This window comes from Diadema setosum, chromosome 10, assembly GCF_964275005.1.
Source record: "Diadema setosum chromosome 10, eeDiaSeto1, whole genome shotgun sequence".
NCBI lineage: Eukaryota > Metazoa > Echinodermata > Echinoidea > Diadematoida > Diadematidae > Diadema > Diadema setosum.
The window spans coordinates 7,306,765-7,329,342 of NC_092694.1; positions in this window are offsets into that span (position 1 = coordinate 7,306,765).

Sequence of the window (22,578 nt, forward strand, 5' to 3'; positions counted from 1 at the left end):
ACAAAACATACTGCAAGAAGTTAGAGGAAGAAAAAAGGTCATCAAAAATCGTCAGACCAGCTTGAGGTAAGAATACTGATTACAATTCAGCTGTGATTGAGTGAAGTTTCGTTGCTGTTCCTTTTTTTCCCCCAATGTACGGAGATGCCCACAAATAGTCCTTGGTGTGGGGCTCATTGGCAAAATAAGGAATGAGGAAATTAGGCAGAGGCTTCGTCTCACTAACACCATCTGTGCTGAAGTAACCAAAAGGAGATTGAAATGGTTTGAGTATGTAATTCGTATGCCCTCACATATAGCATCCCATTCCAAGCCTTCAAGAATGACTTTTTCAGGTCCATCAGAAAGCCCTCCAGCCCGCTAAAGGGACCAAATTGAAACAGAATTTGGCATTCCCCTGAAAGAGGCTGAACATCAAGCCAGGAGAACCAAACTGGAGAAAGATCACTCGAAGAAGACCAAAGGGACACACTGTCCTATGCAATAGATTCAAGTCAAGTCAAGTCATGATAAGTAGACCTATTTGTTTCCGCTTAGACCTAGAAACACGTGACTAAGTCATTCCATGTACTTCTGAACGGAGCTTGAAACTCATAATCCTCCCTTAAAGGAAGAGAAAAATATTCATTTCATGACAGAAATTAAGATACAGGTTAATGTTAATGTGACACAAAAAAAAAAAAAAACCTTCTGTCTTTTTATCATTGGCTTCTCAGTTGTACACAGGTGTGTCCACGGGGAAACAAATTTGCATCATTTTCTTCAATATGTATTATTCATCAATGCGATATCCAAGATGTTGTTTTCCCTGTAATTTCAAGCAGCAAAATCTTCACAGGCATTTATCCGTTCGCTGTTTCTTTATTCAGTTTACTGATGCTTACACTTTCGAATGTATTCTAAAGTTACTGACGTATAGTGTACAAACTCAAGCTTATAAACTTTTCATCAGAAGCTCACGGTACTCTTATTTACAGGATTCACATAACGTATTATCCTTGTCAACTGTGAGATACAGGAGATTGTCTCGAAATAGGATAAAATGTGATGGCGAATGGCGCAGATCTTACTGAGGTGGTCTGAAAATGTTTCTAGATTTAGTATAGAATAACAAAGCGTCGTAGGATATCTTGTGGAGTAAACATGCTAAAATACTAAAATATTAATCCAGTTAAATGTTATTGACAACCCGTATTTTGCATTATATCTCTAATGGATAATTCAATAGTTAACATTCTGCAGTTATTAAGAAGCGTTTTTCTTTTGCTAAAACAAGAACATGCAAATGCACAAGAAAAAAAACACACATACACACCCACATACACACACACAAGGAACACTTTGTGGAACATACAATCTTCTCATCTATCCATATAATTTGTCAGCCATTCTCTCTCCCTCTCACCCCACCCATCTTCCTCTTTCCATTTTGCTTTCATTTGTGCATAACTCTAGATGGTTGTGTTTCAGCGTGTGTTTACGTGGGCAGAGTTAACTGTGTTCGAGTGTGTTAAGTTTCAATTCAGTTGATTGTGACATTGGTTCTAGAACCAATAATATGTGTCCTCAAAATGTGCTGGTAGCTCGTTGTCTTTACGATGGCTTTGGATGTTGGAATTCTAGAAGTGTATCAACACGACCAATGCACAATACGACTCCACCATGGAAGAACTCTGATGAATAAAGTTCAGTAACATCACGATACTGAATACAAGACGAAGTCCTTTGTCGTCTTTCACGCACAGAAAACGGTTTGCAACGAGGAGCGGTAGTCTCTACATGACTAATTCTGAATATTTTTGTCAACTGTCAGTGTCGTTGGAAAATAATAGAAAGTTTTATATCCTTATCACCCTTGTCTGAGATTTAAGTGATTTTGTAAGTATCTCCTTAAAAGTTACAAGCTAACGGAATCCTGATCACTTTAACCAATACTATACCATCCCTTCAATTGAACAGAGGTTTGTGTTGTTGTTTTTTTTTTCTACACATACACACACGCTCACATACTAATTTGGGGCATGTTGCACAATTTTTTGTTGCTGCTGTTAAACTTTTAGTCTTTCCATGCGTGCTTGTTTGTGAGTATGTGTGTTTTATCACTCTCGTATAAAAGTACAGTTCTGCACGTTGCAAATACTGGCATCCTTGGATCGATTTGCAAATTTTCACTGGCTTTATTTGGCTTCAGAGATAACAGTTCGCACTGTATCCATAAATTATATATATATATATATAGTTCGACAAAAAAAAAAGCAGCACATTTACACTCTTGATTATAAACCGACCAAAACAACTGTCTGAACTTGCCAATTATTATTATAGTGATAAAAGATAAAAGAATCTACACAACAACAGGTACACTAAGGAGAAACGAAAATATTCATACACACATCGTTTAGTACCAATATTGCATTTTTGTCTTTTATGACGTGGCAGTTCGACAAGTATGTTCTTTTCGATTAAGTTTTGAACTTTTTGCGGGCATGAGTAAATTAGCCAGTCATTGACAACAACGTAAACTAATCCTACTCACCGAATACTCCTCCGAGTGTGACACCTTGCTCCGGAAATACGTAAACCAACGCGCAAGGCGTTATCGGCAACATACAGCATACCAGCATGGACGGCATGATGTGCATGCAATGACACCAACTCAGAAAATGATCGTTACTCTTGTGCTACGTGGTTGCGGCTTTAAGAGGACATTATTAATGGCTATTTTAGCAGATCTTTCGGTTTGGTTGCTTAGCCTTCCTACCAGATGTTATGCTGGCATGTAAAATGAATTAAAGTTCCTATACGTGACATTGATGTAGGCCTAGTATAGGGTACCGTCTTCATGTTGCAAAGTGAACTCGGAAATTCATTACCTTCCCATTATGTTGTGAACTAATAATCTCGTCTCAGGCTTGCATGTACACACTGTAAGTATGCTCTTTGCAATTTGATAACAATAACAAAGTGCATCAGGGCAGAGGTAAAATGTAAAACAGATTTGCAAGATGAAAATATCGCATAAATGTAACATGTACGTGTGTATGTATGTGTGTGTGTGTGTGTGTGTGTGCGTGTGTGTGCGTGATGTCTGCATTGAAACATGACATGCTTTTTTTTTTTTTTGTTTTCCCTACTAACCCCGTTTCAGCGGAAAAAAAAAATGAGAAAAGTGGCTGGGAATAACACCGGAAATACCGACATTACCCACTACGGCTGTAGTAATTCCCCCCAATAAATTCTGATTGAAGTTTCGTCAAGTGACGGTCGTGGAATACAGAAAGTGAAAGCACATATTGCTACATATATAGTATACGTACATGTATAGGTTATACCCTTCATTTTCAAACTTTTTTTCTCATTATCACTCCGTTTGATATATTGAATTAATTGTACTTCAACATCTTGTCCCAAGAAATCTGAAATATAGGGATCCTAGTTTCAAATTCTTCTTTAGTGGATCATTTTAGAATCAAGTCTATTCACTATTTGTCACATATTCTCGTCATTTATAACAATTCAAAGTCGTCCGTCATACTCACTGCAGACGTAACATCAAAAGCAATTTGTCTTTAAGCACGATGTTTAGTTATCATTTGCGTCAAATTTTCCTTCAAATTCATCTCATATCTAAAGTTTTGTGATTTCTTGGTTATTTCATTTTCGCTGCGACCATCTCACTTTTCCTCATTAAGAAATAGCGCACACACACTTGTTTCTTGTATCCCATCCCACACAAAAAATACAGACACATATACATGCACATGCCCACACCCATATAATCACACCCACACATAAAAACGCGCCCTAATCAGAGTACACACGGAGACAATGTTTGTCACACAAACGAAAACAATATGCCCCACGATTTCAAGGTACATTATGATTAAGACAAGTTTACATTTACAGGCAGGCCATTGTGGGGCCCAAGAGTTTAAACCCGTCTTAATGTACCTACAAACTAAAAGACATTATGCGTTTTCCGTTTTCAATGTTGAATACAGTTTGTTTTATTCATAAGATGCAGTGACAAAAAATTAGAAAATAAAAGATCTCAAGTCCAAACATTGTCATGATGATTAAAGATTGTCTGTTCTGTTTTTCATTTTCTCTGACTGCCGAATATCGGAAGAAAGTGAGAAAATGCCCGCTTAGAATTGGCTCACCCTCACATCAACAACAACAACAACAACAAATAAGATCTGACTAATTTGTTTTAAAAATTCATGTAATTGTGCGAACAGAGACGAATGTGATTCCTACATTTTGCAGTCGATATCCGCCGGGGATGGATTTCAATGACAATTGACGATTATGAATGCAATGTCTTTGACAACTGTTGACGAAAAACGAATTACAATAATACTTGAACAAAAAATAAATTTCTTGTCCTCCTATATGGAACAATCTTAATTAAAGAAATTTCTTTGAAATGAATTTGTAAAAAACTGCCAAAAAAGGACGGAAAAACCTTTATTAGTATGTGCATCGTATCGTGCACGTGTGTCACTGTGTGCAGTATTATGTAGCAGTATGAAAAAAAAAAAAAAAACACCAAAACTATCGGAAGACATCTACCGGAAGCACTCCGTGACAATACCGCATTCTTCCGGTCTAGGAAATGGATTTGTGCCTGTTGACTGATTAACCCTCCCCCCTTCCTTTTTTGATCGCACAAAAGGGAAATCGCGTGATCTATGTAAACTAAATACTAAATCAATTTACTCTTTTGTGTTAAACTAAACAAGCGATAGACATAATGAAACATGTACGGCGTCGTTGCGTTTGAATGATCATTTTACGAATATGACTGGGACGGCCGGGATGACCGGGACGGAAAATATCCATATGAGTAGCAGATTGATCGGCAACATGGGCAGGTTGAAAATTAACCGTAATTTAAAAAAAAAAAAAAAATTAAGTCATTACTATGTCTGGGAATTCTTCTGAGATATCTTGGAAATAGCAGTATGTTCATGAGGTGGATATTGGGGATCGTCTAACAATGATATAACATAATACTTATTCGTAAAAAGTGGATTATATGTTGTATCATGGAGCTACAAACGATGGTTGCATATATAAAACTATACAATTATATACATACATTGTGAAATGATCAGGTTTGAGGCGGACGGTGCTCTCTTGGTTGCACTTTTAATCGAGCTTTCGGCCAGTCATGGCCTTTATCAGGATCTCTAAGCAGAACACACATTACAATAATTATCTAAAAATTGTCTAAAAATTGCTCTACAAAATTCCTTATTTCTCTTTGACCACTGAAGCAAATAGAATGGGGTTTTCTGTATGATGTGGGCAATGAGATATAGTTTCATACCCTGAATTTGTATTTGGATTGATTCACTATCTATAAAGTTATCATTGCGGAGAGTCACGTTGTAGTTGTTGGTTTTTTTTTTTGACATACGGTATAGCGTAGCGTCGTATAATAATAGTAATAATACCAGTCTTCTGAAATATTACCTTGTCGTGCAATCCCTACTTCAACACAAAAATAGAATGTAACATCATCTCATCAACAAAAACGTATAATGTATGAAAATTAAAACATTTACATAATATTTCAATTACATAGAAGAATTAGGCCTCCATGATATGTATATATATATATATATATATATATATATATATATATATGTACATATATATATATATACATATACATACATATATATATATATACATATACATATATATGAAGAGTTTGTTTGCAAAAACCGATAAGTCCATTTTTGAAGATTTTGAAGTACGGTCTCTGTCATAAAGTACAAAATAATACCTTTTAAATGATATATTGGTCACTACATAAAAGGTACATTTTGGAAAATATGGTTAAAAGAAGCAAAAATTTTCTTATTATTCTCTTTATTTTTCTTGACCTTTAATCGCAAATATCTGCATTTGGCAAATATGGACTTATCGGTTTTTGCGAACAAACTCTTCATATATATATATATGTATATATATATATATATATATACATATATATACATATATATATATATATATATATATATATATATATATATATATATATATATATATATAAAACATGTACATTCGACCGGGGTTCTATAAATAAATCTTAACATTTTTTTTTTTTTTTTTGGGGGGGGGGGGTCATTTCAAGTTATCGTGACATTCCGCTCTTAATTTTAAAGTTGTTGAATTCAAACCTATTCAAACCAATTCTGTTACCCTTGCCGTTATTGCTGTTTCTGTATACAAATTCGAAGCCAGATAAAGTGATTAAATGAATGACACTGAAATTCATCCATGATTCTGTGAACCCATGATAGACCAAGAGTTTTTACCATGGTTTTCTAACAGTAAACGCGACTTATGAAAATATCTGTTAATACAACGTATGAACGTTCGAATCCCGATCGAATCCCATTTTCTTTGCTAAATTTTCGAGTATTGGCCTAATAAATGTTAAAAATCGTTAGATATTTAAAAAGTGAAAATAGTTAGAATGAACCTGTTATCAATATAAACCGTCTACAGTTGTGGTTTATTGAGAAAAATAGTGTTATATCCCCGTATTTCAGGCTTTAATGCAAAATAAGATGGGATATTTTGTGATACGACTGACGGACACATACAAACATGCATCAAATGTGATAACTTGACCACTTTTAATTCACTACTCCCATTGGTTAACAATAGCACCATTCTCTTAAAAAGCTGCCAGAGTTAAAATTTATCACTATGTAAAAGTTTCTATGAAATTGAAAAGGGCCCACTAAGACGTACCCACTAACACTATTCGAACAAAAAAAAAGTCTGTAAGAAGTCCTTAAAAAACAATATCCCACAAGTTGTGTGTACCCAAACTATAGAATAACATAAATTAATACATATCATTTCAGAAAAAAATGACTAAGATTGCCATGTTACTTAATTCGAGTCTTTACACAAAATCAGCGTGCGTGATGTATTACTGGTATTGTTATGCATAACTGCCAATACGAAGTAGCAATGGGAATGAATACATAGTCCGACTCAAGTGAGTACAGGGATCTGTTTTGCATCTTATCAAAGCATTGTTATCATTGGATTAGTAGCATTCGCTGTGCTGCTTGAACAACACACAGTTTCATATGTTCTCCTTTACTTCCTTTACTTCTGCATATAACCGTAACGCATGAGGAATTTTAGAATATAGTTTTGCTTTCAGAATTATGTGTTTTGTTGAAAAAAGCATTCGTATTAAAAACAGAGCGCGGCAAAATAGTATTGAACATTACTAACATTTTTGTGATGTAAATTTTATGTCAAAGATACGACTGTTTTCTTGCACATAACAAGTATTCGTGCGAGGTTGTGCGTTTCAATCTGCACAAATAAGTATATTGAGTCAGATGAACATCCCCCCCCCCAATCAATTAGGGTATACGTAGAGCTTGTTCCCTCCCGGGGGCTTTTCTTTCGATTTCGATTTCGATTTATTTAACATTTTCAGTAAAAAACAAAGGACAATACAAAAAACAAGTGATATTACCATACAATCACAGACAAAAGAATTATCACAATAACATAACATGACGAATATACAATACCTTTGAAAGTGTTCGGAGACAGACAAAAAGGCTATGCCTCACTAAAATTCTTGTCCCCACACCATATCTTCTTCTTTCCAAATATTCTTGAATTAAGTAATTTTCTTTATGACTTGGTACACACGTACATACGCGCGTACACACACACACACACACACACACACACTCTCTCTCTCTCTCTCTCTCTGACATAGAATTCATAAGAGAACATTGTTTATCATACAATTTCAGCATACTGATTGAAAAATGCAATCTTTCCTTGGAGAATGTTGTAGTTCCCCTCGATCACCGTTCCGAAACCTGACATGATGCTTCTTAAATACGCCCTCCTTCAGGTTACCTTTTATTTCCAACACCCACTTTCAGACCCCCACCTTGGTGTAACTGCTGTAATTTCAATACAATAGGAGAGTTTTTCGTGTAAGTTCACTAAGAATTCTCCGAACTCATAACAAGCAAAACAAGAACAGAAACCCCATGAAATATGGTTATGAAAAAAAAAAATCAATAGGAAATGCCGTAGCTATTATCTTAGGTGTAATTGGTGTAATTACAATACAATTCAAGACAGAAAAAACTGACCAGAAAGAATATAAATTATTAGTGCTCAGTCGGTAGAGCACCGGTCTAGCAATCCGGAGGTCTCGGGTTCGAATCCCGATGGAATCCCATTTTCTTTGCTCACTTTTCCACTAATAATTTATATTCTTTCTGGTCAGTTTTTTCTGTCTTTATTTGTTACAAACTCAAAAAGCTGCATCACTTCGGTGATCACTCGCATTTATCCCCAAGTTGAATTATCCTTCGGGTTTATGCCAGGTTCAAGTGTGTGCGTGTGTGTCACACACAAACACACTGCTATAGCTTCTGACCACCCGAGCATTGAGAATTAAGGGTTTCTGGGACGAACACTGCACTAGGGCTTTCTATAGCTCAGTCGGTAGAGCACCGGTCTAGCAATCCGGAGGTCTCGGGTTCGAATCCCGATGGAATCCCATTTTCTTTGCTCACTTTTCCACTAATAATTTATATTCTTTCTGGTCAGTTTTTCTGTCTTTATTTGTTACAAGCTCAAAAAGCTGCATCACTTCGGTGATCCCTCGCATTTATCCCCAAGTTGAATTATCCTTCGGGTTTATGCCAGGTTCAAGTGTGTGCGTGTGTGTCACACACAAACACACTGCTATAGCTTCTGACCACCCGAGCATTGAGAATTAAGGGTTTCTGGGACGAACACTGCACTAGGGCTTTCTATAGCTCAGTCGGTAGAGCACCGGTCTAGCAATCCGGAGGTCTCGGGTTCGAATCCCGATGGAATCCCATTTTCTTTGCTCACTTTTCCACTAATAATTTATATTCTTTCTGGTCAGTTTTTCTGTCTTTATTTGTTACAAGCTCAAAAAGCTGCATCACTTCGGTGATCCCTCGCATTTATCCCCAAGTTGAATTATCCTTCGGGTTTATGCCAGGTTCAAGTGTGTGCGTGTGTGTCACACACAAACACACTGCTATAGCTTCTGACCACCCGAGCATTGAGAATTAAGGGTTTCTGGGACGAACACTGCACTAGGGCTTTCTATAGCTCAGTCGGTAGAGCACCGGTCTAGCAATCCGGAGGTCTCGGGTTCGAATCCCGATGGAATCCCATTTTCTTTGCTCACTTTTCCACTAATAATTTATATTCTTTCTGGTCAGTTTTTTCTGTCTTTATTTGTTACAAGCTCAAAAAGCTGCATCACTTCGGTGATCCCTCGCATTTATCCCCAAGTTGAATTATCCTTCGGGTTTATGCCAGGTTCAAGTGTGTGCGTGTGTGTCACACACAAACACACTGCTATAGCTTCTGACCACCCGAGCATTGAGAATTAAGGGTTTCTGGGACGAACACTGCACTAGGGCTTTCTATAGCTCAGTCGGTAGAGCACCGGTCTAGCAATCCGGAGGTCTCGGGTTCGAATCCCGATGGAATCCCATTTTCTTTGCTCACTTTTCCACTAATAATTTATATTCTTTCTGGTCAGTTTTTTCTGTCTTTATTTGTTACAAACTCAAAAAGCTGCATCACTTCGGTGATCCCTCGCATTTATCCCCAAGTTGAATTATCCTTCGGGTTTATGCCAGGTTCAAGTGTGTGCGTGTGTGTCACACACAAACACACTGCTATAGCTTCTGACCACCCGAGCATTGAGAATTAAGGGTTTCTGGGACGAACACTGCACTAGGGCTTTCTATAGCTCAGTCGGTAGAGCACCGGTCTAGCAATCCGGAGGTCTCGGGTTCGAATCCCGATGGAATCCCATTTTCTTTGCTCACTTTTCCACTAATAATTTATATTCTTTCTGGTCAGTTTTTCTGTCTTTATTTGTTACAAGCTCAAAAAGCTGCATCACTTCGGTGATCCCTCGCATTTATCCCCAAGTTGAATTATCCTTCGGGTTTATGCCAGGTTCAAGTGTGTGCGTGTGTGTCACACACAAACACACTGCTATAGCTTCTGACCACCCGAGCATTGAGAATTAAGGGTTTCTGGGACGAACACTGCACTAGGGCTTTCTATAGCTCAGTCGGTAGAGCACCGGTCTAGCAATCCGGAGGTCTCGGGTTCGAATCCCGATGGAATCCCATTTTCTTTGCTCACTTTTCCACTAATAATTTATATTCTTTCTGGTCAGTTTTTTCTGTCTTTATTTGTTACAAACTCAAAAAGCTGCATCACTTCGGTGATCCCTCGCATTTATCCCCAAGTTGAATTATCCTTCGGGTTTATGCCAGGTTCAAGTGTGTGCGTGTGTGTCACACACAAACACACTGCTATAGCTTCTGACCACCCGAGCATTGAGAATTAAGGGTTTCTGGGACGAACACTGCACTAGGGCTTTCTATAGCTCAGTCGGTAGAGCACCGGTCTAGCAATCCGGAGGTCTCGGGTTCGAATCCCGATGGAATCCCATTTTCTTTGCTCACTTTTCCACTAATAATTTATATTCTTTCTGGTCAGTTTTTTCTGTCTTTATTTGTTACAAGCTCAAAAAGCTGCATCACTTCGGTGATCCCTCGCATTTATCCCCAAGTTGAATTATCCTTCGGGTTTATGCCAGGTTCAAGTGTGTGCGTGTGTGTCACACCAACGGCGTAAATCCGTACTGAGGAGTGGGGGGGATGACTGGCGATAGTCACCATCACCACCATTACAAGCCCATAAGCGGACCGGCGCAGCCCTGGGGGGGGGGGGGGGGGGGGGTGGGGGGGGTGGAAGCTTGCCCCCCCCCCCCCCCACACACACACACACACTTTACAAGGATCAAATGTCCCACTCTTTTCCATGCAAAGTGGGAGAGAAGTGGCAGCAAAAATATGACGACTTTTTGTTCTTGTTTTTGTTTTTTTGTTTTTCCTTGTCAGTCAGACCTTATAAGTATGAAGACTTTTTTGTTGTTGTTTCTCTTGTCTTTTAATGTTCTTTCTTCTTGACTGACAGGCGATTTTGCCCCCCCCCCTTTCAAAAACGTAGCGCAGCCCTGAATAATACCCAAATAAATTCAATAAAATGCTAATAAGGATATCCATTTCTTGAATAACGTAGTAGATATTTTCCTGTAGCTATTAATAAATTGTATTCTTCAATTTTCTTGATTTAAGTCAGTAAAGCAATCATCACAGAGGCATCGTTCCGTTTTAATGATGGGGGGTAGGGGAGGGACTTTGAGTTTGAATATCTGTGTGAGGGAGCGGAGCGGCCTAGCGGGGGGAGGATGTGGGAGGGGGTATCCCCCTCCCACACGAGGAAAATTTGGCATTTTCAGACCTCAAATTCAGCGATCTGGTGCACACTTTTGGTGAAATTTGGGATTTTTCCTATAAAAAACAAGTAAGAAAAAGAAATATTCATAGATAATTGAATGACTACATCGTGGTATTTCAGCTCTTGCTCCGCCTGTGCGACATCACTGTGAAGGCCTAAATAGTGGGGCCTATCACCGGCGTAGCCAGGATTTGATCTTAGGGGGAGCGATTAGATGCGAAGGAGCGATGCGAGCGAGGGGGGAGGGTGTGGGAGGGGGGTTTCCCCCTCCCACAGTGAGAACTTTTTGCATATTGATGTTGTAAATGGTGCAATTTGATTCATTTTCTTTTTTTTTTTTTTTTGGCGTGTTCTATCGACTTGAAACAGTCCAACATGTTTAAGGTAGCAGTACATTTTATGTAGATTATTATTGAACAATTTTGCCTATAAAATGGTATCATTTAGAGAAACTTCTTGTCTTAATTCTTACACTGAAGACCATGAACGCGATCATGAATTTTGACATTGTACAGTCCAAAAGCGGCCGTTTGTAGCTATTTTTTTTTTTTTTTCGCTTTGAAAATTAAGGGGGCGCACCGGGCGCAACTGCTGGCAATTTAATACTGGCAGCAACATCAGGAGAATGACATAACGATTAAATGCGAGCGAGCGAAGCGAGCGAGCTTGAAAATTTTGACATTGTACAGTCCCAAAACGGCAGTTTGTAGCTATATTTTTTCGCTTAGGAAATTAAGGGGGGGGGGTGGGGGCGCACCGGGCGCAACTGCTGACAATTACTGGCAGCAACATCAGGAGAATGACCTAACGATTAAATGCGAGCGAGCTTGAAAATTTTGACATTTCACAGTCCAAAAACTGCCGTTTGTAGCTTTATCTTTTTCGCTTTGAAAAATAAGGGTAACTGCTGGTAATTACCCGGCGGCAACATCAGGAGAATGGCATGACGATTAAGTGCGAGCGAGCGAGCTTGAAAATTTTGACATTTTACTATCCAAAAACTACCGTTTGTAGCTGTACTTTTTTCGCTTAGGAAATTAAGGGGGTGGGGCGCACCGGGCGCAACTGCTGGCAATTACTGGCAGCAACATCAGGAGAATGACATAACAATTTTATGCGAGCAGGGAGGTGTTTCTCTTCCCACCTCCCTGATGCGAGCGAGCTTGACAATTTTGACATCTTACAGTCCCCAAACTGCCGCTTGTAGCTATATTTTTTTTTTTCGCTTTGAAAAAATAAGGGGGGGGGGGGCACCGGGCGCAACTGCTGGCAATTACCCGGCAGCAACATCAGGAGAATGGCATGACGATTCAATGCGAGCGAGCGAAGCGAGCGAGCTTGAGAATTTTGACATTTTACAGTCCAAAAACTGCCGTTTGTTTAATAGGTCTGAACCATTAATCTAAAGCAATGTTCACTAGATTAAAGGAGGTACTTGCATAAATTATGGCAAAATATGGGAATCGACACCCGTTCCTTTTGTTTGTTTTTTTTCTGGAGGCAAACGAATTATACTAACTGAGCAAATATGAGCCAATATGGAGAGGGTAAATGCGTTGCAATTCCTACGACTGAAACTCGTACAAGGCTGTTAACGAACTCGTTTGTTATCTAGATCTTAATTGGGTAACTCATGCGGAGCTCCACGTGAGTCGTATCGCGCTCGGCATGGTGCACTCGTTCACGCCTACGTCCATGGCCCTACAGACTGTGTTGCATCAAGGAGGTGGGAAGAGCACCTCCCTGGTTGAATGCAGCTGGTTGCCATCTGGTAGTGTGGCTACGATAGTAGTTCAACATCCGAAGCATGCATTACGGTCGATATTGCTTTACATGCATTCAGTGGCGTATCTAGGGAAAACGGCGCCCGGGGCAAGCGAGAAAATTGCGCCCTTAATTTCTGAAAAAGTGTTCAACCCCAACCCCATCCCGGTAAGGACTTTATAGAAAGTCCATATGATATGCTTTTTCAAGAACTTAAAAGGGGTCATTTTGAGGGTGATTTAAATGTAATGAATTTTGATAAAATTTGGCGAGCGAGCGCAGCGAGCGAGCCGAAAATTTTTGTATATCAGCTTACAAAAATGGAATTCTTGTCATTTTTTGCTTATTAAATCTTACAATTCTAATCAAGATATAGTGACGGCCTTATAGATAAGGATTTATACCAACAAGCTGAGGACTTTAAAAAATACCCTAAATTAGTACGCGCGAGTGAGCCGAAATTTGTATAGGCCTATTTCCGCATTATCATCACGTTTTGTTCTTATCTCTTTTTTTTTCTTTGATAAATTTTGGCGAGCGAGCGCAGCGAGCGAGCCGAAAATTTTCGTATTTCAGCTTACAAAACATGGAACTCTTGTCATTTTTTGCTTATTACACCTTACAATTTTAATCAAGATTATAGTGACGGCCTTATAGATAACGATTTATACCAACAAACTCAGGACTTGGAAAAAATACTCTAAATTAGTACGAGCGAGTGAGCCGAAATTTGTATATTTCCGCGTCATCATTACGTTTTGTTCTTATCTTGTTTGATTTGTTTTTTTTTTGCGCCCCCCCCCCCCCCCCCCCGTATGTTCGAAACCGTTGGCGCCTTCTTTTAAACCAATTGGCGATCGCTTCAGAACGAAAGAAATTGCAGCCGCTGCTCCGTGAAATGTTTTGCCTGCTAAATATAAAATGACATGTGTGAACACAATAGACATTGTCATTTTGTCCGCGTCATCATCACGTTTTGTTCTTACCTTCTTTTTTTATATAAATTTTGGCGAGCGAGCGCAGCGAGCGAGCCGAAAATTTTTGTATTTCAGTTTACAGAACATGGAATTCTTGTGTGAACGCAATGAAAATTGTCATTTTGTCCGCGTCATCATCATGTTTTGTTTTTATCTTCTTTGATTTGGTTTTCTGCCCACCCCCACCATTCCCCTCCCCCCCCCCCCTTCCGGGCGAGTTTCTTCTTCTTCTTCTTCTTCTTCTTCTTCTTCTGTTATTTTTTCATTTTTTTCTTCTTCTTCTTCGTTTTTTTTTTTTTTTTGCGCCCCCAAGGAGTGGCGCTTGGGGCACGTGCCCCCTTGCCCCTCCCCCCCCCCTAGATACGCCACTGCATGCATTGGTGTGCGAGAGAAGTACACGAGCGCTGCTAGCACTGTTCAGCAGTATATGCTCTCTTCACGAGGCGGGCGTGCGAACGTCATGGCTCATGTTGTAGCCTATAACCTAGGTGGGGATGCAGCTGGTCTGATGCGACGAGACTACGAACAGTGGATGCGCGCGAATACACCGCCTATGATCCAGTTGTTTGTCGTTGTTTTGTTATCTTTTTTTTAATCGGTGGCAGTCTTCTTATGCCAAAAAAACAACAAAAAACTGCCACCGATCGTGGCGCCTAGCGGACGCGGTAGATGCGTCCACTGTTCGTAGTCTCGCCGCATCAGATGTATCGCTTGGCAAAGACAATTATCTCGCTGCATCATACGTTCAGCTTAACAGCAAATTACAAAAACAATAACTGCATTCTCCGCCTAGATTATAGGCTATGCAATAATCCATCATGCTGAAATCAATATCACCACATTTTTTTTTTTTTTGTTCCTACATCTTTTTCTTGGGAGAATTTCAGGGGGGGATATTTGTACAGGCCATCCCCCCCTCCTTCAAAAGTGGGGGGGATATATCCCCCCCATCCCCCCGGGATTTACGCCCATGTGTCACACACAAACACACTGCTATAGCTTCTGACCACCCGAGCATTGAGAATTAAGGGTTTCTGGGACGAACACTGCACTAGGGCTTTCTATAGCTCAGTCGGTAGAGCACCGGCCTAGCAATCCGGAGGTCTCGGGTTCGAATCCCGATGGAATCCCATTTTCTTTGCTCACTTTTCCACTAATAATTTATATTCTTTCTGGTCAGTTTTTTCTGTCTTTATTTGTTACAAACTCAAAAAGCTGCATCACTTCGGTGATCCCTCGCATTTATCCCCAAGTTGAATTATCCTTCGGGTTTATGCCAGGTTCAAGTGTGTGCGTGTGTGTCACACACAAACACACTGCTATAGCTTCTGACCACCCGAGCATTGAGAATTAAGGGTTTCTGGGACGAACACTGCACTAGGGCTTTCTATAGCTCAGTCGGTAGAGCACCGGTCTAGCAATCCGGAGGTCTCGGGTTCGAATCCCGATGGAATCCCATTTTCTTTGCTCACTTTTCCACTAATAATTTATATTCTTTCTGGTCAGTTTTTTCTGTCTTTATTTGTTACAAACTCAAAAAGCTGCATCACTTCGGTGATCCCTCGCATTTATCCCCAAGTTGAATTATCCTTCGGGTTTATGTCAGGTTCAAGTGTGTGCGTGTGTGTCACACACAAACACACTGCTATAGCTTCTGACCACCCGAGCATTGAGAATTAAGGGTTTCTGGGACGAACACTGCACTAGGGCTTTCTATAGCTCAGTCGGTAGAGCACCGGTCTAGCAATCCGGAGGTCTCGGGTTCGAATCCCGATGGAATCCCATTTTCTTTGCTCACTTTTCCACTTACAATACAATTCGAGAGATTTGTGTGTGTGTGTGTGTGTGTGTGTGTGTGTGTGTGTGTGTGTGTCTTAAAAAAAATCTCAGAACTCTGAGGTAACCAAACAAGAAGAGAAATGTCGTGACATTGAAAGATGGTTTTTCAATACACGTTGTAAAACTTCATGAAAATAACTTGCAGTGATCCAAAGGGAAAGAGAGGACGAAAAATACAAAGCCACTCCTTGTTCAAAAGACATTTCCGGGTGAAAGGTCAATATACACCAGGTACCACATATGCGTTGTTACAATATTATAATGTATTGTTACCATTCTCTAGCCACTTGTCACACAAAAATGATCCATTTTCAGGAAATTCGGGGAACATGTACAACTCCGAGGAGAGGTGGCTGGTGGGGGTTACCTGGTTTACTTGATCTATCTGGGGTTTAATATTATAGGTGGATTTTGTTGGTAAGTCAGTAGAACTAGGGAGGTGGTGGAATTATCTTCCAACTCCCTGGAAGAATAATGAATTTTTTCTAGCCAATTCTATAAGGATGGTAAATTCATTCACGAACTGTCAAATAAAGTGTTAATGATAAAAATATGTATAGTATACATTTGCGTCATGTGGATGAAAAATAGCAAAAACAAAAATGAATTATGTAAAACACATCTGACGGGTGTTGGTTCTAAGTTGATTCAATTTTGCTGCTGATTTCTGAAGCTTATGCATACATTCATACATTCTGAACGTTGCAGACGATCAATACGTGAAGACACTCACAATTTCAAATTGCTCCACCCCATCAAGATAATGACAGTGTTTGATGCATTTTTTCATCAAAAATCCGGACATTAGTACACCGTTGGGTAATATAGTAACTACTTGATGACTTTGTTGGTAACCGTGACAAAAAGGGGTCCGCGAAAGTGGCGAATAAGACTCCATGACACTCCGGGAACACGCAGTAGAAAAGTCAAAGCCTTCCCAATGTCATGGAATACATGCAAGTACACATCGACAGCGTGCTGGAAAATTTGACACCGGTAGAATACCACACCTGCCTAGATTAAGGCAAGGAAGGAAAAAAATAATTTGCATGCTTTGACAAAAAAAGTAAAATTTAAAGGGGCATAGTCCCAGTAGTGTAGAGGTTAATGATACTGTGTAGAGGTTAATGATACTGTTAATGATACTGCCGATCACGGTGACAGTTAGCATTGATACGAAGATTACCGATGTTGAGCTATAACGTTCGTAGGTGTTGCTAAGTAACGTTGCTGTCGTCTTTTCTGCGCATAGCGCAGTCTGTAGTACATGCCAGGGTGCGTTTTTTTTTTTTGTTTTTTTTTTTGTTTTGTTTTGTTTTTTTTTTTTTTTGGTTTAGACGGCACATATTGGGGCATGGCGCGTATTAAACCTATTGGAAACACGTTGGGTTAGGGTTAGGATTTAGGGTTAGAGTTAGGGTTAGGGTTAGCGTTAGGGTTAGGGTTAGGGTCCCCAATCTGTTTCGTCTAAACAATCACGCTGCCATGGTGCGTGCATATGTGCTTGTTATTATGACATCACAAAAGAAGTTTGCTAAGCTGCCATCACCTTCGGCCGAATCATGAGCCGAACTGTGATCCCACCACTGACTACAATAATTCGGACTTCATCGGCCTCGGGGAATCGGGTCAAAGCGTAAGCGCCAAAGAGGAGTCGATAGCGTAGGCTGGTCTCTATAGGAAACTTGCGCCGTGCGCCCGCGCACGCATTTGACTATTAACACCCGGAACATGCACCTTTAATTTGACATGGCGCATGTTCGATAATTGGTATTAATTGTCCATGCCTGCTGTAGCGAGCTTGTTCTATCAATTTGTATTTGTAACACAACAGACGGTCGGCCAACTCTAAAGTAGAATTGACAATAACATGAAGAATCTTTTTATTTCAACTTGATTCCAGTATGGTTGCTTTGATAATTGTAGTGTAAGACAACAGTGATGTCGGCCATCACTGATTTCATAGTGACTTATGAGAATTCATTCGATTTTACAATACTTTCTACTTCACCGATTTCGGAGAGAGAAAGGTCTTATATTATAGGAGCTGAATATATTGTTGTAAACTTTTTAAATCTCAATGAAGGTTCACTCTCTCTCTCTCTCTCAAAAAAAAAAAAATGTTACGTTTCAATGAGAACGTACCTGCTCGACGTTTAAAACGCGGTTTATGACGTAGGAAGTAAGTGAAGAAAAAGGCTTTTGAGAATTTTCTTAAACTCTATCTATTCACCGTAAACGACTTTTCATTTTACTGAACAAGGGTCTTCAGAAATTGCAATAGCTTCACTTGATATTTCTTTTCTCTGCTTTCGCATATTAAAAAAGACAAAAAAATTTATGGTGTGAAGTCAACCCCTTCCTAAGGGACCATTTATCGCTGCCCGCTCACTAGTAGGCTTGCTAAGGGCGAAAAAAAGGGGTGATCGCTGCATTTTTTAGTACAAATGTCCTATTTGGCACACATGTTCCTCGGTACAATTGGAATTTTTTCAATCTAAGGAGACAATCTGTATCTATGCAAATAAGCCTTAATTTGCATAATTTTTGTAAAATACATAATAATATTATGAAAATTAATAAAAAATATATGTGCATCCAGCAGAAATACCTAACTTGGTAAAAGTATTCTATAGAGTATGTGGAAACAATTCCTGCAAAAATTGATTTCATACCTATGTAAATAACCATAAAATTTGCATAACTATGCCAGTTATGCAAATTTATTTATAAATATTGAAACCCCTAAAATCTCATCCTACAGATAGATACACTGCATAACCCGTTAGGGTGGGATTTCACGGAGCACGCGAACGATTTGCGAAGGACGCGAATGGCAAAATCCAGCATTCGTATTTTAGTCGGCAAAAGATCGCCAAACGAACGTGAGGGTTCGGAAGCGTCGTCAATTGTTCGCGAATGTCGTTTTTACTTCGGCGAGAATTTCAAAAAAGTTTGAAATTTTTTGCGAACCTTTTCCGCACACTTCGTCGTGATTTGCTCGTGAATTGTTCTCGAAAGTGTCTTTAAAGCCTCGTCATATGCGCAAGACCTTCGCAAGACACGCGCGATGTTCGCAAAATGTTCGTAAAACCCCAAACAAATTCCGAAACTTTGGAGAATGTCTCGCGTATGTTTCGCGAAATCTGCGAAGTTTTTCCGATCATTTTACGACGTGATCGCAAACAGTTCGCGTACCTTTCGAGACATTCTCGCGAACGTTTAGCACACGTTTGGGAGATGTATGACCTATAGGTTTTCTACAAATAAAATTCGTAGCATACATCTAAACATCAAACAATTATTAACAACTATAGTAACAAAAGAAATTAAAGACTAGCAAAGAGAAAGAAATGTTTGATGTACAAAAAAAAATCACAGAATGCACTTAAAATTAATCTATCTAAGTGTGTAAAATTTCATTTGAACTATAGAGATTATGTGTTGGAGGAACTGCAAAAAAAAATCAAATGCTTTACTAGTGGAGATAGGTTCTAGGGAAAAATGTAGGCAAGCACACGATAGAGAAATGAGAGAAAAAGAAAGGAGAAATAGAGGAAATAAAAAAAAAAATTCAACTCAAGACAGCTTCCACCTCTCCTTGGGTACATTTTCTCCCATGATTATTGAAAAATTTTCGTTGTTCGCATTTCCGTCGCGTGTTCTTCGTGTACGTAACATGCTGTACTTTAGCAATGATACACACGACATTCGCACATACGTCGTGGAAACTTCGCACAAATTGCGCAAGAATAGTTTTCGGCTTCATTGTCGGAACACATTCGGAGAAAAACTTTTCCGAATGTTGGATTTTGTCATTCGCGTCCTTCGCAAATCGTTCGCGTGCTCCGTGAAATCCCACCCTTAGGGTGGGATTTCACGGAGCAAGCGAATGATTTAAAGAGTGTCACTATCGATTGCTATTTTTCCCACCCTGCAAAGCGTTTATGGAATGAGGGAAAATTGATAGTAAAAATTATTTTAAAGACCAATATGTTTCGAAATTTTACGTCTTGTGTACTTATGTACATAATTTATGCATAAAATGCCTAAGTTAATTATATAATATGGAAACAATTTAAGCAACAGTGAAAAGTGTTGTTGTGGGAATATTGTCTTATTCTATTAGCTTTTTGGATATTTAGTTCAAAGCGATTTAAGTCATTGTCACATAATTGCTTTTTGTTTGTTTTGATTATCGATATGTAGGTATTGATATGCATATTATGCAAATAACAAGTTGTTTGCATAGAGACCGTTTGTTTCTTTAGATGAATCATTTGCTTTTGACCTAAGGAACATCCATCCCAGGATCAAACTTTGTACTACAAGATCCAGTGCTTTTTGCTTGACAGAAGATTTTGACACCCCCCCCCCCCCTTTCTAAAAACGAAGCGTTACCCTAATTAATGCGCACACACCCGCGATTTATAGGTTTTCTTAAAGGCACTCAATCGTGGCGAGTGGTTTGTGCGGCACGGAGACGAACGGAACACGCTGCCTCCCCCATTCTGTATCAAATGTAGTGACCCCGAATGAGAATAGCGCTGGCTCAATGGGTCAGCGAACAAAACGCTAGGCTACAAGAGAGCTCTCGGTGCTAATCTCCTTAACCAAAATGGCTGTCCGAGCCAGCCACGAGAGCTTCCGAATGGACGCACACTCTCAATGCGCATGCGCATGAAGAGAGACCAAAAGAGCCACACGTCTTCTGGCCTCTCTCCTCCAATCACCGCAGCTCACGGCGACAATATTTGTGTATGATGCGTACACACACACGCACACACACACACACACACACACACGCGTCTTCTGGCCTCTCTCCTCCAATCACCGCAGCTCGCGGTGACAATGTTTGTGTATGATGCATACACACACACGCACGCACACACACGTCGTGTCTCAGTTGCAGCTTTGTCCCACACGTTTATGGATATAGCACCGAGTCTGGCATTGCGCAATTACATGGACAGACTTCGGTCGTTCGGAGTTTACGTACCATTAGGGATGACGATCGGCTGCCTTTAAAAAAGTTAAATGAAATAAAAGCAGTGGATGGTAATATGGATATCCATTTTTTTATGTAATAATGTAGCAACCGCGAAATTAACAACAGGCGAAAATAGTGTCCGACCAGTAGCAATTCACTTAAATATTTATCAAAGAATTCATTGTCATCTTAAAGTTCTCCATGATGAAATTGACCAATATACATATATGTACTCTTGTTTTATGCGCAGTAGCAAGATTTGTAACACAAATTTTCTTTTAATTCTGTTTGAGAAGAGAATGTGTTCATGTATGTACGCGCAGAGACTTCGATGCAAAATTCAGAAAAAAAAAAACAGGATGTTTATATGCATTGATGCTTTGGGCAATATGATTAATATTCAAGAATAAATACATTGTCATGTTATTACAAGTTGTCCATGATGAAATGGAGCAATATGTTTGTTTTATATTAAGAAGCGAAGTTTGTAACTTAAATTTTCTTTTATTTCTTTTTGAGAAGAGATGGTGTTCATGTATGTATATGAAGAAACTTTGGTGCAAAGTTCAGATACAACATTATGTTTGTATGCATTGATGCTTTGGTCAATATGATAAATATTCAAGAAAGAATACATTGTCATGCGACTATGAGTTGTCCAAGAAAGAAGCGGACCCATATATTTTTGTTTTATTTTAAGTAGCAACATTTTAGAAGTGATGATTTAAAGGGGATGGCTAGTAACTGATCAGTGGGAATCAGTGGCAATGCTGGAGGATAATTGTTCCAATCCTTGTGAGATTCATTTAAGAGTACATTATGTATCTATTTTTGTGTGAAAATTATTTGCTTCAGAATGGTCTTATATTCAAGTAATGTGCAGTTTAATGTTTCCGGGTTAGCGTGCCTGGTCAGTGACGGGGCATTAATCTGCACATTACTTGAATATGAGACCGTTCTGAAGCAAATAATTTTCACACAAAAATAGATACATAATGTACTCTTAAATGAATCTCACAAGGATTGGAACACACACACATACACAAAAGAACTTCAGTGCAAAGTTTAGAAACAACAGAATGTATATGCATCAATGCTTTGGTCAATGTGATTAACATTCAAGAATTGACATCTTACCAAAGTTGTCCATGTTGAAATGTCTTTGTAATATTCTGTTTCCTAAGTTTTGAGTGCTACTGTTTATGCAATATGTTGTTTTGACTCTTTGCCTCAGTATGTGATAGTTCGCCCTGTAGCAAACATTTCTGCCCACTATTATGATTTAATCAGGGTTGAATTATTCTAATAACAAATATTTTTCCATAAGTGTGTTTTTTTATATAACTGAATGACTAAAATCAATATTTGTTTCTCCCACTCTGGAAAAAAGAAAGAAAGACGTAACTATTATTAATACTGAGACAGAATGTTCATGTAGAAAGGTTAGTAGGTGTGAGTACAAAATCAGTTTGCTGAACTAGTACCAGCTGAATAAAAATTGTGCATAAGTTGAGTCAGGTTTGCACAGATCCTCTGATATTGGAAGCTAATTGCAATGTTATAATTTTTAATGCCAAACCTGTTTGATTCTCTTCGAGATTTTCAGGTACACATTGCCTCCAAAAC